The sequence below is a fragment of the Megascapheus bottae genome, chromosome 13 (assembly GCF_031878675.1).
Source record: "Megascapheus bottae isolate mThoBot1 chromosome 13, mThoBot2.hap1, whole genome shotgun sequence".
Lineage (NCBI taxonomy): Eukaryota > Metazoa > Chordata > Mammalia > Rodentia > Geomyidae > Megascapheus > Megascapheus bottae.
This window is the reverse complement of record NC_143521.1, coordinates 50,318,241-50,335,178: the sequence shown is the minus strand read 5'-3', so window position 1 is coordinate 50,335,178 and position 16,938 is coordinate 50,318,241. Positions and strand designations below refer to the sequence as shown.

Sequence of the window (16,938 nt, the reverse complement as noted above, 5' to 3'; positions counted from 1 at the left end):
CAAGGCATTAGTTGGAGAAAATGCCCAGAAAAAGAGAATATATATTAGACTATCCTACATATTTGTATTTTTACCAGCTATGCTGTAGTCTTAGCCCCAGAATTCTTTCTCATCTCCCTCTTGGTCTCCCAAGTGCAGATCAATTCTAGTTGTAAGACTAGTAGACTCACCTACCCTTGAATCTGAATCTCTAGGTGGCCACCTAAATTCTGTTTAAATCAATGTTCTTCACTTTTCTGAGTCCTAAAATTCTTGATTATAAAACTGGAATACTAACTTATTGAACTCCTAGAATTCAGGAAAATTAATTCAAGCTATGAAACGTATTTTAAATGTGAATATGAAATTATAATTATTAGTGTCATAAAAGACAATATGTTTATTGTGCAAATATTAGAATGTCTGCGGTATAATATACTTATTTTACTTAAAAATATAAAATATTGATGTCTCAAAGCAACTTGGTGAATAATTATCATTTCTTATTTGCCAGTGATATAAATGTATAGTTTAGGAATTTGGTTTTCATTTTGTACTTTCTGTGCTGTGCATCTACTCCCAGGATCTCATTCATGATAGGTGCCAGTGAAATACATTCTTAGTCCCAAAAGCCACTCAAGTTTTACTAAAAGAAGCCTCTAATCATTTCTTCATGAAAAACTTCCCTGTCATTATTTTTGGTATGACTCTTTTCTTCCCTGTCTCTTCTTGACTTAACTTGTCTTCTGACTGGGCAGAACTCATATTGGTAGTTTCAGCCTTCTTCTTTTCAGCAGTGGGATCACTTTAATGCTGGTGAGCATCTGGCTTAATTTTCTGAAATATTTTCTATTTTCCTCTGTGTTCATCTAACCCTTCTTTTATCTCCTGTTTCAGCACACAAAATATTTCTATGGTGACCTAAATTTTGTCTCCCATACTGCTTGTTTCTTCTCCAGATGTTGTACATCCTCTTTTTCTTGATTTCCCTGAAAGGACAACAGTTCCCAATGTTAGCTTCTGACCATGCAACTTGGGCACCAGCAGGGAATTGTTAGTAAGGTAGACCATTAGGGCAAATTCATGACCTGTTTAGTAAGAGTCACTAAGGTGGCAGTACTGCAGTCTGGGTTTGATGCTCATGATGAGCAAAGAGGTTGGGAACCAATGTTTTGGGTAGGAAAATATTATCTGGGCTAATTAGATGTGAGGCTTATCCTTTCTATGTTCTTTCCTCCCCTGAGCCTCTATTTCATAATGTATCCCTTTGTGAATTCAGGGTCATCTGAGTCTGTAGTGTCATCCAGCATTATCCCTGTAACATGTCTTCAGTCCATCTATTTCTTCACAGCTACAGTTGATGTCTCACTTCCCTGGTACTTTCCTCAGATGAAGTCCTATAGCAATACCATTTCTTTAATAGTAGTCAGACATTATATGTGCATTTACATATTTATATTTATATATTTATATTTAAACATTATATAAATTTGTCTTATGCACAAAAAGAATGCAAGGAAATAAAATGCAATGTCTAGGCTTTCCTTCAATTCCCCGTAGTGTGTAGCATAAAAATACTTTACATTGCTTGATGAATTTTTAGGAGCATTCGTGGTAAGGACGTTGAACACTCCAGAATCTATTATTTGTCAATACAACTCCACTAGCTAACTGTCGGAACTTAGGGACATTCTACTTGTAAAAGAAACTCTCTGTATCATGGGATTAGTTGAATACATGCCATTTTGAAGATAAAATAGTTCACAAATTACTTTCACACAAATATATCATTACATTCTCATAAAAAAACTCATGTTATCTTTTTACTCTTCATTTTGCAGATGGAGGGATTAAGAATTGTGTAGCCTTCCATTTGAGAGTAGAGTGGCAATATAGGTGATTAAGGTGGAGCTCCTTTACTTAGGCAAAGATACTAAAATTTTATGTTTCTTCTCCAGGAGATTGAAGCTCAAAAATACATTGTGAACTTGGGATTTCTATAGTATTTATCCACAGCATTATGATGATAACTAACTTTCCAGGCAGGAGTAACTCAGCTTATTCTATTAAATGTAGTTAGAGTAATATGTATAGAGAAATGTGCAGATTTTGTTTTACAGTAAATATGCTGAAATTAAAGAGAATTCTTGGAATAAATCCTTATAGGTGCAACCATACATATATTTGTATACTAATTATATAATTAATAAACCTTACATAGGTCCAGCTATGCAAATTTAATAAACATGACTTGAGATATTTTTTCTACCTTTTAAGACAAATAAACTTCATCATTAGTCTACTTTTTTTCTCCAAGTAAAATGAGGAGGGAAATAATCTCACATAAGGTAAAATTGAAATGAGTTCAGCCAAAATTGAATTTGCTCTTAACACTCTATGGGAAAAGAAATAGTTCATTCTAATTCATTTCACAGTGGACATAGTCTAGCTGAGGAGAAGAATCTGTTTTATGTAGGTAGATTAGGTAGGGAGATCTCTCATAGGCTAAATTATATCACTAGTAGAATTACTATAAAATGATCTACTGTCCATTTTCCCATGTGTCTTGTACTATATATCACTTACAGAATATGATCAAGTTATACTGATTGAAAATGTTGGTTTGTTATTTGAATATTTTTAACATTGAAATTTATAATACATAACTGAAAACATGCCAGAGAATTCTTGAATAATGCCAAATAAAATTGTGGAAGGCAGAGACATTAATCACTTTAAAGAGGTGAAGAAATAATAGAAATGGGAACATTTGTGGAGCAAAAGGGAAAAGACAATGAAAGAACATGGGTGGTAAAATATAGATTCCAACATGTGTAGCACAAATATAGGAGACTGAATAAAAAATCCTGAGGCATTTAAATTCTCTGGAGTAGAATCACTGAAGTCACTAGAGCTATTACTAGCCTTGCTCTCTCTGTGACCCCAGTGCATAAAAGCGATGAAATGAGCCAGAATGGTACATTAGTAGGGTTGTCCATCCTACCAGGCATTTCCCTGTGCTTCTTGACAAATGGTATTAAAGCAGAGGAACTGATTAGAGGGTTATTCTGTTCAAAATTTCCCTTTAAATTGTAAAACAATGCAAGTAAAGGGCCAAAATATGTGAATTCTATATGATTTCTGAAAATGGAATCAGGAGTATAAAAGCCATAGGCGGCTTTATTTTTTTCTCTCAACTCTTCCTCCTCCTTCTTTCTTCCTTGTTGTGCTAGTCAAATTTCACTCGTTGTGACAGAATATTTGAAGAAAATCAACTGAAAAGGAGGAAATATTTATTTTCCACAATGGTTTTATGGTGATGTGGAGTTGTTGGCTTTGGGGCCTTGAAAAGGCTGTGCTTCATTATGGAAGTGCATGCCAGAGGAAACGTGCTCATCTCTTGACAGCCACGAAGCAATATAGAGCTATGTACCATTGTCCCTTCAGGGTGCCCATCCAATGACTTAATGTGTCCTTCTCATTTACTGCAGTCTCCATAAGGTACCCATGCCTTTTGAAAGTGCCAGGGTCTCAGAACCTTAAATACACAGACCTGTCTGGGGCATTCAATATCCAAACGGTAGAACTGAACTTTTCTTTTGCCCTCCTACCTCCTGCTTTCTCTCCTAACGCCTAGTGAACTCCCTCCTAAGACTTGTAATATGCCTCACTCTTCACATTTTTTTATGGTAAAGAATTTATTAACATTGACTTTTACTTCATATTTCAGATGATGTGTTTAACAAGTATTCAAGAAGGGAATCTCTATATACAATCACTGGCACTTAGATTTTAAAACATAATTAAAATTAGGCTGAGGGTTTGTATGTCATAGATACATATGAATCACATTTTTTTTCATTTCTCTTGGATCCCATATCTTGTTCTTCCCTTTTACTGTGTTCCAAAGAGAAGTGAACAGGGAGAGATGACTTTCAAATAGTTCCCAAGCATATCTCACTTCTAATCAAGGGAGCACCCTGTACTCAATAATAGTGTCTTAGAATGATGCTCTTGGAGAAAAATGTAATAACATACAGAACCTTCTGTCAAGTGGCCATTTCTGATCTAATCCACTGTAACCTATGATTCGGATCATGAAATATAAACTTAACATAAACTTAGCATCAGCAAAGAGACGGTAGACTTAATCTCAAAATATGAACAAATAAAAATTTAAAATATAAAAAGAAAGAAGAAAAGATGATGAGGAAAACATATCCATTGGGTTTCAGTGGATGTCCTATAAAACATTCTGTTTATGCTTGCTTTGACAGCACATGTACTAAAATTGAAATGATACAGAGAAGATTAACATGGCACCTGTATAAGGAAAAAAAATCTGCTCCCTATTCATTCTTCCACAATTTTACCTTATGTTACCAAAATAGAACAGGCCTGTGTCCATACAGCTTTATATAAGTATAATCAAATATTTATTTCCCATATATAAGAGATTTCCAATAGGAAATATATTTAAGTAGAATTACTAAATTTTCTTTAAAATTTTGCAACAGAGGATACCATTTTACCTTCCAGTTTCTTACATCAGATTAACAAAAGAGAATATTACATATTTTAAAGCCCAGCTTCACTTTAAGTATGACCAAATATTTAGCATATCAGAATTGTTTTCTTTTTCCAAACAGCCATATGTTGAAAATATAAACTGGATTATTTTGCATAAATATTTCATAATTTTATATTTGATATTTTGTAGTGAAATATCAAAACACATTCTCCTTTGGGTTCAAATCCAGAAAATAAAAAGGTGTGAACTAGTGTTTTCACTTATATTTGGCTATGGTTTCTATCCAAGGTATTTACTTCATGATGGAATAATTAAAGTAATGAAAGAAACCTGTTGTATTTAGCTTTCTTTTGGCTGCCAGACATTTAGTGATCAGTTTTGTGTTCAGTGGCGTGGCATTTCCTAATTAAGCATTCCTGATATGCTTTTCCATTTCCATTTTCTATTTCAATACTCTTTTGTTATTTTTCTCTATCTGCCCTTCAAAAATTGGTTTGTGAAATAGCTAGAATACGCAGCATTTAACAATTGTAAATTCTGACATTTACAGAGTAGGTAAGGTTACTTCCATTTTAAGGGTTATTCAGTCTGAGAGTAAGGTTATTAGCCATTTATCTAAATATATACCACACTATCTTTCATTGTCACAATGTCTTTTCCAGATAAACAACAGTTTCTTCTTTTATTGTTGTTTTCTTATCCAGATATTTTGCTACTTAAAAATGTATGGCTCAGGATGAGTTTATCACCTTAAAGTTGCTCTATGGAAGGAAGTTGGATACTTTTAAATACTATCAGAAGCCCTATGTTTTATTTAATATGCCAACACTGGTATAGATTTCTATACTGAATAAGCATAACTATGTAACTCACTCTTTAAAAATGAGCTTTGCTTCTTCTTCATCTCATTGAAAATGGATGCTTTTGTCTCCCCCTTTGCTTTTCAACCATTCACTTATTTTTTTTTTTTAAGTTTGTCTTCTTTAGGTAAGGCTTAACAAACTTAATTGATTCATTGCAAGTCTCTATTCGTTTTCTCCTCTAATACCTTACCTTTATTTGTATGACATGTTAATAGTATTTTAAAAACATTTCTTTTTAAAGTATGTGAATTAGTTTTGGTTCTCCAGTGAGAACATTTGGCTCTTCTTTTCCTTTGTGTATTCTACCCAAAAGGAAGAGCACACTGTAGATATTCAAGGGGTAAAGGAATGTCAGCTAAATGGTGTTTACACCCAACCTCATGAATTAAAGCATGGCTTATTGATTATGTTTGCCTTAATGAACACTTTATTGGGAGGTGATATGAGACTTGTTTCCAGAAAAAAAAAATTAAATTGCACCTTAACAAAAGCAAAATGCAGATTTTGATGCAGTTGTGCATGATAACATCCCAAACAACAGGTTTCCAAGTAAGTTTCTTTGTTTCTCTTCCCATTATTCATGTTCTTTCCAGATCAATTGAGGCATATGGCTTCAATTATCAAGTCTATGCAGAGGACATGCCGGTCTAGAGCATTGTCCTGACTTTCCTAATGAAGCTCATTCCTAGCAGTGATGTGTGCCAGATTATCGGATTGCATTATGAGGTTAAACATGAACCAGCAGAGGCCTGGCTCATTGAGAATGATACCTTTCTCCTTCTAACTGCTTGTTTATTTTCTAGGAAGCTAATTTACTTTTGTTATAAAATGAAAGCCCATAATCCAGTATAAATGAGTTTGGTCACATAGCTAGACTGGGGGGAAAATCCTCGAAACAAATAAAACAAAGTTCTGAAAAATAAAAGTATTCTTAAATGTAAATGACTATGGTGTCGTTGCTCTTAATTGATAACTTATAGGCAAGGGACTTGCTTAAGAACTTTGATAATAATGTCAGTTTGTGTCATTTACTAGAAAATAGACAAAACTGTATTATGTGTAAGTAAAAATTTGAAAATAAAATAGAAATTTAGATGATACCAATTGGAAATATAAATTAGACTTCCAACATATCAAACTTGTAATAAAAATTATTTACAGCCATATGGCACTTCATATTCTGTCTTGTGGCTTATGCCTTGCTACTCAGAAGGGTGAGTTCTGCAGGCTCATGCCTGGAAACCTATCTGGGCACAAGAGTTCATTAAACTATCCAAAAGTATAGCTAGACATGTCACTCAATGAGAGACTGCCAAATAATTGCCAAGCTCTGAGTTCCAATCCTAGTACAACAAAAACATCAAGAAACAAAAAACAGACAGAAAAAATAGCAATTTTCACTAAGTGCTCATAGCAGTAATTTGCATTATCTATCTCATAAGAATTAAATGCTTTAATTTTTCTCCAAAACAGAAATTAAGTTTGATTTCTCATATACAACAATTTTTTTGACTAAAATATGGGTTGCAATCTTTTTAGAATTATAATTTTCTATCATTATGAGTAATGAAATTATGTTTTGTTGTTCATTCAAGGAATATTGCTTTAGTGGGACATTCATAAAGAGTACTTCATAATAAAAAGAGCAACTTATACTGTCTAGAAAGTTTCACAAAAGAGTTTGAGGTGTAGGGCTGGGAGTTTGGCCTAGTGGTTAAAGTGCTTGTCTAGCATGCATGAAGACCCGGGTTCGATTCCTCGGTACCACATATAGAAAAAAAAAACCGGAAGTGGTACTGAGGCTCAAGTGGTAGAGCTCTAGACTTGAGAAAGTCCAAGGACAGTGCTCAGGCCCTGAGCTCAAGCCCAGGACTGGCAAAAAAAAAAAAAAAAGAGTTTGTGGTGTAGAGGATTGATAGAGAGCCCTAGAATTCACTTCCAGAATTCTGTAAAACAAAGTTAGTTGAACATATATGTAAATTAGTAGAGGAACTGTTCTCATACTTATCAGTCAAGCTTTGAATCCTTTACAGCAGAAGCCTCTATGGTTCCTGCAACCATCTGATTTAATCACATGTGTATTAAGCTGCCTTTGACGTTTTAATAGGAAAGAATTATATTCAGACACATGAATAATTCAAAATAGAACAACATAGGATCATAACTAACTTCCCTCATTGCTTATTGGTCCTTGTATCTCTAGCATCCTGAGAAATGTCATAAGCTTCTTTTCTGGCAAGCTTTTATTTGTCTGTCTTCTTTAGACAAATTCTTATCATCTTATTCTTCTTATTTTTTTCTTAGTCATAGGGCTTGAAATCGGTCTGGTTGCTGTCCCTGAGCTCTTCAGATCAAGGATAGTGCCCTACCTTTGGAACCACAGTGCCACTTCCAGTTTTCTAGTGATTAATTGGAAATAAGAGTTTCATGGACTTTAGTGCCCAGGCTGGTATTGAACTGCTTCAGATCTTAGCCTCCTGAGTAGCTAGGATTACAGGCTTGTGCCACCCCACCTGGCTTCCCCTATCTTATTCTTATCTATCTTCATTCTTCTCATTTTTTTATTACTTAGATTCATGTTATTAATTCCTGTAGCAAAATAAGTTCTTCACATCGTGGAGAACAGAGAAAGAATGAGGACAGAGTAAGAAAGAAAATATGAGAAAGTATGTGTATGTGCTGCATTGTGTGTGGTGTGTACACATATATATGTGTGAGATAGACAGGTACACATGGACAGCCTGTGTTGACCGTTTTTAATTTTTACATTTTATTCTTTCCAGCTCACTTGCCAATGGGATGGTTCCAACCTACATCTACATTGAGTGGCTTTTCCTGCAGCTATAATTTACTAATTTCCTAAACAACTCTCAACCCAACAAAATAGCAGACACATTGAACCATCACAGCTTCCTTTGCCTCTTCCACTTCCTTTTGTTGTCTGCCCACCTTTGAACCTTACACAATGGCATTACTCTACAAACATACTCGTTTTACATTTCCGTTCCCTTAACTACTCCACACATTGGCTATGCAAATCTATCAAAATGATCTGTGTACTTTGTGGTTCTTTTATCTCCATTAACTAGTGAATGGATTTTTTTTTTAAGCTTCAAGTTTGGGTTCAATCCATCTTTCAGACAGTAGAGGCACAGCTCAAGACAGATGGCCCCACTAACCTTTTCTCCTGCATTGAATTTTTAAAGATAAATGAAATTCTGAATGTAATTGTTTAAGCATGGAGCAAAACAAATACAGTCTGTAATTATGATGGAGTTAGTGTTTGAGTAACACCTTAATAACATATTCCCTATTTATTGTACAGCACTAATTTTAGATTAAAAGTTATTATGAAGATAATGGATGGGGAGGGGTTATATTTACATAAGTAATGATGATAGTTCTTTTTACACATTGTTACTCTTTCCTCATTCTCTCCTGTTTATCACTCCCCACTTCCCTCCCCACCAAGTTGTAAAGTTCATTTCCAACATAGTGTCTAGTGAGTATCATTGCTACATTAGTTCATCTTTGTACTGCTGTTTTTGTGATTCCCTTTCCCTTCTGTGCTTCAGATCAGCCTATATAAAGACAAAAGGTATAGAATAGTAAAATAGAAAGAAAAATATGTAAATAGCTGCATATTGATAAAGTATTACTCTCATTTACTTCCTACATACAAAGGAGAATGCTAGCTTGATAATTCTCAGGATGTCTGTGTGGAAGAATTCATTAATAGCTTTAAATAATATAGAAAATATAGAGTACACAATAATTATATCATCATATAAATAGTTACATTTATTAACAAAACCTCACTAAAATTTCTCATACTTCTGTTTTGAAATTATTTGATTTGTGAAGTGTTTTTTTATTTCTTTTTGGGGGGGATTTCTCCAGAAACACAATATTTGGGGACACTCCATGTAGTACTGAAGAGAAATTTATACTAATAAGTAAATAATGTGGAAGATATAAATTCATATCTGTATAATCACGTCTTCCCCCAGGGTGGAGTTAAACCTACGGCTTCTAGCATGCTAGGCAAGAGGTTTATCATATGTCACTTCAGCCAGATCCCCACTCCTGGACTTTGAATTATCTTGCAAAAAATATGTATATATATATATATACATACATATAATAGGTTGTTGATTAATAAATTGATTCCATATGTGAAATTTAGAGCTCCAGTAACAGTTGTCTTTTAAGTAAGCTTATAAGAAAACCAGCAAAGAATAAAAAAAAAGAACAAAACAAACAAAAAACAAGCAAAAACTCCATGTAGGCCATTAAATTCCTATAAAGCCCACCATAATACTGAGGATGTGCCCATTGTCACTGTTCTGTAAAACAGTTCTAAAATTTTACAAAAGCATTATCTGAAGGAAGATCATCAGTTAAGATATCTCATTTAAGGCACCAGGCACTCTTAGTTTTGTTTGAGATAAGATCTGTGTTGCCTAAACTGGTTACTGAATTCCTGGGCTCAAGTTATCCTCCCATCTAAGCTTTTGAGTAGCTGGAATTAAGCACATGCCACCATACCTGGCCTTGCATTTCCTTCTCAATGTGTGATTTTTTTAGTATGGTATTATGTATTCACATAAGAAAGATTACATTAACATACTACAGAAAGAAAATGATAGTGACACCTGGAAAAAATACATGGTAGGAGTAAAGGATATTGTGATAGAAAATAGCCACTCTCAGGATTTAGAATAATGTGATGTGTTTTACAGTTGCTGTTATGAAATGATGATTATGTGCAAAAGTCTGATTATGGATGTTTCAGAAGCAGCATATTGAGGTAAAAAGTTAATATTGAGGCAAAAGGTAAAATTTTTCTATTCATTCTGAAAATGGGAAACAAACACTGTATTATTAGAAGTCTCTTTTGATAAATAGGCTTTTATGTAGTAGTTACAACTAGGCACAGGTAGTACCTACCCCTTGACAACTGCGATGACAGTCACTGTCAAACACATCACCTCCTCCCTTCCTCTGCCTTAATTGAGAACAGATTGACTTCAGAATATCCTGTAATTTATTTTTACAGTTACATTTCAGAGACTGAGAATACTACTTATATTATTCTGAGACACTCAAGACCAGGAGTATAGATTTTTTTAACTGACAAATATGTCTCTGATGTCATGTAAGACAAAGGGAAAAGATGCTCCAGCCAAGTCAGTTTGCCAAGAAATTGACTTTCCATTATTTAGTTCTTTGAGGAACAGAGATTTCCTTTTCCTTTTTCAATGCATAGATTAGTTTCTTCAATGTGCAATGTGCTTCTTCCTTTTTTTTCTTTTTTTTTTCTCTCTTTTTTTTTGCCAGTCCTGAGCTTGAGCTCAGGGCCTAAAGCTCTACCACTTGAGCCTCAGCACCACTTCCAGCTTTTTTTCTATGTATGTGGTAACAAGGAATCGAACCCGGGTCTTCATGCATGCTAGGCAAGCACTCTACCACTAAGCCAAACTCCTGGCCTACTTCCATTTTTCAGAAGACTTTTAATTTGACCCAATCCCCCATATCATGAATTTCTTAAATATAGTTCTATAAATAGAGTACATAGAGCAGAAATCCTTGGAATGGCCTATGTCACCTAGAATGAGCAATAAGTCCTTGGGTATGCACAAGAGTAGGATATAACAAAGTTTTATCACATTTCAAATATCAATCCAGTTCAACTTAATCTTTTCCCTTCACAGCTTAACTTCCTTAGTAAAGCAAAATTATCTTAAACTTAATTTTTTATTTTTAGAGGTAAGAGATAATAGACTACTATTATTCTATATGGTCCAAGGTATAGACATGAGAATAACATATAATATATAAATTATTGAGTACTTCCATTATTCCACCAGCCAATCGGGATGAGCTTACAAAAATGTATCTAAATAATTTTTTTTGCAAGCTACAACTAATTGAGTTAATTGGCACTTGTTTTTGAAGGATCCATTTCTTGTTAGATATTAGGCACTGTTCCAAAGTAAATGCAGCTGACTAGTTACAACTGATTCTTTATAAAGCATGGTTCGTTCCCTGATAAACTATAAAAGCACAATTAACATGCACAATCACCCAAGTGGTCCATGCTTTGGGATAAACAGAATCAGGAGCAATGTTAGGCAGTTCTGAAACCTTTTAAATGATTTTGTAGAAAGAAATCTATAGCGTGTATCTTAGCTAGAGAACTAACTCAATATTAAATGTGTGGGAATTGATGTTTCCATTGTTTAGAGCATTATGATTGTATTTATTTAAGATATGATTAATTAGGAGCTTCCCTATGAGACAGATATTTCATTCTAGACATTTATCCAATAGACCACACTAAAGCTAGCAGTACAACAATGTTCTTTGCAGCTTTGCTTACCATAGCCAAACCGTGTTAATTAAAGAATTGTTTACCAGGAGATAAGGAATCAACCCAGAAGTCCCTTAGTGGATGAACAGATCATGAAAATGTGAAACATATACACAATGAAACCCTATGCTTATTAGAAAGAATGATATTACATTATTCTTGAAGCAATGGATATACTTGGAAAAAAATGGATAGACTTGGAAAAAATGTATTAAGCAAATTAAGCTGGACCCAGAAAAATACAGGTTACATATTTTTCCCTTATTTGTACTAGTTAGAATGTGATTATAAAGCTACAAGTAAACACAACGGTAAAAGGCAAAAAAAATAAATATAATTAACAGCACTCTAAAACATTCACATAGTGAGACCAAAGGAAGATAGTCTTAAGAGAGAATCACAAAGGCTTAATAGCTATGTGCATATAATCATATAAAATGCTATTTATTGAAATAAACTACAAGAAAGGGAATTGAAGCTTATTGTTAATTTGCTTTTCCTCCCCCTTTTGTCACAGGTTTTGATTTCTCTATCTTTTTTCTTGTATGTAAGTTTATATGTTTTGGGGAGGGGGATGGGAGCACAGAAATGGCGGGACAAGGGTGAATCAATACAGCAGTGATACCCACTAGACACTGTGTTGGAAATGAACTACACAACTTGACGGGAAGGGGTCATAAGGAAAAAAAAACTGGGAGAAAATGAGAGAAGTGATGCTTTTAAGAGGAAATGTATTGATTATCTGACTTATGTGACTCTAACCTCTCTGTACATTCCTTTTGCAATAAAAATAGTTAATTTAGCCCAAAAGAAAAATATGACTACGTAGGGCTTTTGAGAGAGTCTTTGAAGATAGAATTCAGACGTGATGATTGGGGGTTAGGGTTTCAGACATGGAGTTGAAGCACAGATTTAGAGTAGTGATGAATGTTTGTGAAGTGCTAGCTCACATGTCCTTGAAATTGAAGTTCTAAAATAATTCATTGGCACGAGGAATGGTCCATTTCTCTGGAATAAGATGATACGTTTATTGAATACTGAGTGAATGGGTTTTGTCAATGCGGCGAATGGGAATCACTGATTTTTTTTAAAAAAAACTTTTCTGTTACAGTGTGCAAAACTTAAAAACATATGTTAAATTCTTATGATAGCCCAGGTGTAGAAAAGCACAAGAGAGAGTGCATCCAGTTTGTGAATGAGAACACACATAATGGCCTTAGTTGCTAATTCAAAACAAGGAGATTCAGTCACAGATGATAATTAGTAGGCTTTGCTTATTAGTGAAGACCAGGAGAATTTTAATTCAAGTTAAAAAAAGACCGTTACATTTGTTGTGGGATATGTGAAGTTCAAGTTTTTGAATTAGTTGATTAATACTTCTTAATATTCATTTTTGGAATTCCACCAATGGTTATGAATAAAAAGAGACTGAAAATGCAGAGAGGGAAAAATTGTGCAAAATACACAGTAGGTGACTGCCTTTGTGTAAATGTTAAGCATAAGTCACAAATTAGCAAAAAATTTCCAAGGAGTGACTAATGAGTTTAATGTTGCATTTCAAGAGACTATCTAAATTTAAGACATCAAGCGCAAAGAAATGCATGATGTGGGAAATAGAAAGTGGCTGTTCCGTGAGCCAGCAAGTAGGAAGGTAGACACTTGAAAAATACCATTGAATTTGATGACATATGTAATCATACATAATCAGATTCCTTTGTTGATCACACATGTTCCATGGTTTATGATCAGAGATGGTTAGAAGCCCTGTAGAACACTGATGGGAGTTGGAGTTGGACAAGGAAATAGTTGAATATAAATTTACCATATATTATGAATAAGATCATAGGCAGTATACATTATTGTTACCTATTATGTACAAGGATATATGAATAATTAATCCTAAGTGACAAAGATTATGCCTAATCAAAGTTTCAGAAGTCATTAGATGGTAACTTTAAAGACTGTTCAGGGTTAAAGTACCAACAAGGGATGGTGACAGTCTCAGATATCAACAACTATCAAAATGTCATTTCTTTCAGAGGTCTAAAGTGAGGCTATATGGCAACCAAACCCAGTGATGAGAAGGAAGGACAGATGCTATTATAAGAGAGAAGTCCAAGGGAAAGGTGTAGTCAAAGGTCACCTGGACAGTGAGTGCCCTCCACTGGGCAGGCCAAACTGGTCATAGAGTCAGATCTCACCTTATGAATCAAGACAGGGTGGTGACTGGATGTGCATAGAGAGAGGACAAGCAGGATTGACAGGTTAGGATCAGTGTCAATCCACATCAAGTTTGACAATAAAAGTTGTATGAATATGAAGCGAAATAAAATAGAATGGATTATTATTTAATGGAGAAATGTGAATTTGACAAAACTATATAATTCATAGGCCTCATTACGATTTGATAAAGAATGTTATCACTGTTACGGGGCTTGTTTTCAGAGAATGGGATGAGTCAAGCTAAGAGAATGGAGATATTTCAACTAAGAACTCCCCCACTGTAACATTTATTTCTTAAGTTGGAAAACAGGACAATTCAGGAATAAAAGAATCAACACCAGGTAAAACTAAATATTGGTTGGAATAATGTTACAGCTTACAAGATAAGAGCAACCAAAGTCTTCATGGGTTACTTGTCAAGGCGCAAAATTGATTTGAATATTTATTATTATTTCATTGCTATGCTATTTTATTATTATTTCATTGCTATGATAGTGTATAGTAATAATATTTACAAACAACAATATAATGAAAAATAGCAGCTGTGTATATAGAATTGAATATATGCCAAATATAAGGTTAACTATTTAAGTGTTTAATATATTGTTTCAGAATAAGTTACACTTGTGGCTTTTAGAGGAATTGTTTAATTTTACTTAATTTTTAAGTTAGGCACCTGAAGCTCAGTCTAGTTCACTAATATCTGCAAATTAAGAGGGTAGTAGGTTTATGGAGACATGTTCATCATCTGACTTTTTGTACTTCTTCCATTGTTGTTGTGCAATGGGCTATTAGTTTCCTAATACTTCTTATCTATTCATTTCACTTTTGGTGTCACATTCTACTTGTCACTTTAACAACCCTATATTCATGAATCCTACAATAATTGTGGGCTGTCATGCTTTCACAGATATGATAGGTTGTGCTTATAATCTTGAGATACAAGCTTGCTCAAGATTATAAGGTAACCATTCAATATTTTCATTATTGATTCACCTATAAACTCTTAAATATTGGTGGTGTTGGGTATTTTATATGTCAAGTAGACAAACTTCCTTCTAACCCAGAAGAGAGAAGTATAAGCAAAAAGAATATAATGCCAACTGGTAAGTCCCATTAGGAGATATTAAGCAGGGAAACTGATGCTTATTCTAGATGCTTGTTGGGTTCTACAGTATGGCAACGTGTCGGGGGAGAGTTGGAAGAAATTATGTGGCAGAAGATAAATTAAGTGAATAGCAGAGGGAGGACCATTCAATGAAGAGTGATTGGAAGGTTCGCTGAATGCAGATTTATTTCTCTGAAAAGATTTTCCAAAGTGGAACCATCATCCTGCAATAGAGCACATTGCTATGTATCAATAATAGGCTATACATATATAGAAGAATACACTTGTGAAGGAGAGAAAACAACTTAGCTGGCCAGCTTGCCCTTTTTGATGCATCTAGGACTGTAAGCTCCATGACAAGCCCTATCAAATTTTATTTCATGTACACGGATTGAACAAGTTCGAATTCCACCATGGTATTTGAACATCCTGAAATTTACACATAACCCAGGAACCTTCAATACTATGAGAGAATTCTTTAATTGCTTCCTACGCCTGCATTATTTTCTGCCACGAATCATTTCAATGATTCCTCTTTTAATGGGCTGAAATTAGTCTCCCTCTTAAAATTTGGAGATGCAGATATCTGTAGAGGAACACGCTGAGGAATAATTTTCACAGGTTTCAAGTATGAAGCAGAGGCCTGCACACCATTAACCTTTCAGCTACTACCCACCTCTCTCATCATGGCTGTAGTCATTTGATCTCCATCTGCAGCAGTGTTAATGGATAAGCTATGATACCATTCAAGACTTCAACATAATTTTCTTAAAGGATTTGATGCTTGATAAATTTTTTCACTTGGAGTTGTCATTATAAAAGCATTGAAAAACTTTGCATAATTTAAAGTAGTCTACTTGTTTCCTAGTTTCTCTCATAGGGCTTCCAAAGTTCTTTATTAGAATTCTTTCAATTATACTATTACAGTAGGAATTAGGATTATTTTTAAATACTAAGCAATTGAAGTAAGGAATGATTGGTTAATATGAAAAGAACTCCATACTTAGTAGAGTCAGGGCTGAAATACAGACAGTTGACATTTAATTCAGTTGTCTCTCCAGAGCTCAGAGCTAAAAACGCAATCATGACACTTCTGCATAAACCAAGCCAGAATTGGATCTTTAAATATTTTCAGGCTCAAATATACCTGAGTGTGGAGAGAGGAACACAGATTGATCTTGACAGATAGTAAATGCTTTCATATTCTTTTCTAGACTGATCAAATTTTGACCTTTTCCTTTTTGCTTCTTTTGTTTGAAGACCCAAAGAAAGTTAAGAAGTACTAGTTAATTTATTTTTTATAGGAAGAAATGATACCATCAAATATGCAAGTTTTTTTCAGTAGAACAAATCCCTAAGTTCAGAGCAATTGCTGGAAAGCTGCTTAATAAATTAGTTGTAAAATCTAAGGCAAAAAGAAGAAAACCTGCCAGATGTCACTCATTTGGAAAGAGTTGCTCATTTTGGATAAATTATTGGGTAATTTTTCAAAGATATCACTCACAAGTGGGGATTTTTTGATGTATTTAAATGAATCATTTTCAGTTTCTCATACATTTTTAAATTGTTCTCATGCAAAGTGTCACATCCTGACAGGATTGTTCATAAGGATTTCATTCCCTTGTGTTAGAATTACCGAGGATGGAAGTATTTTTAAATATCCATCGCTGAAAGGGAAAAAGTGCTATCCAGTCAACAATTGCCAATTTTACTTTACAGTAGAGGCTGTTGGTTACAGTAACACCATTTTCAATGGCAAAAATTATTTCCATGGTAATATTCAAATATTTAAATTAAGCTGAGGTCGTAATCTTCCACTAAAAGATTCAGAACATGATTCTTTGATGTCAGCTTTGGGGCA

General features: G+C 34.2%; 1 protein-coding gene and 1 non-coding gene across 3 annotated transcripts in view; both read left to right on the top strand.

The window, feature by feature from the left end:
- Slit2 (slit guidance ligand 2) overlaps positions 1 to 16,938 on the top strand; it is a 313,542-nt gene that overhangs the window by 70,830 nt on the left and 225,774 nt on the right. The window lies entirely within an intron of this gene.
- Positions 4,241 to 4,350, top strand: LOC150055938 (U6 spliceosomal RNA). The gene has a single exon (XR_016537528.1). It is a non-coding gene; the product is annotated as a U6 spliceosomal RNA (small nuclear RNA).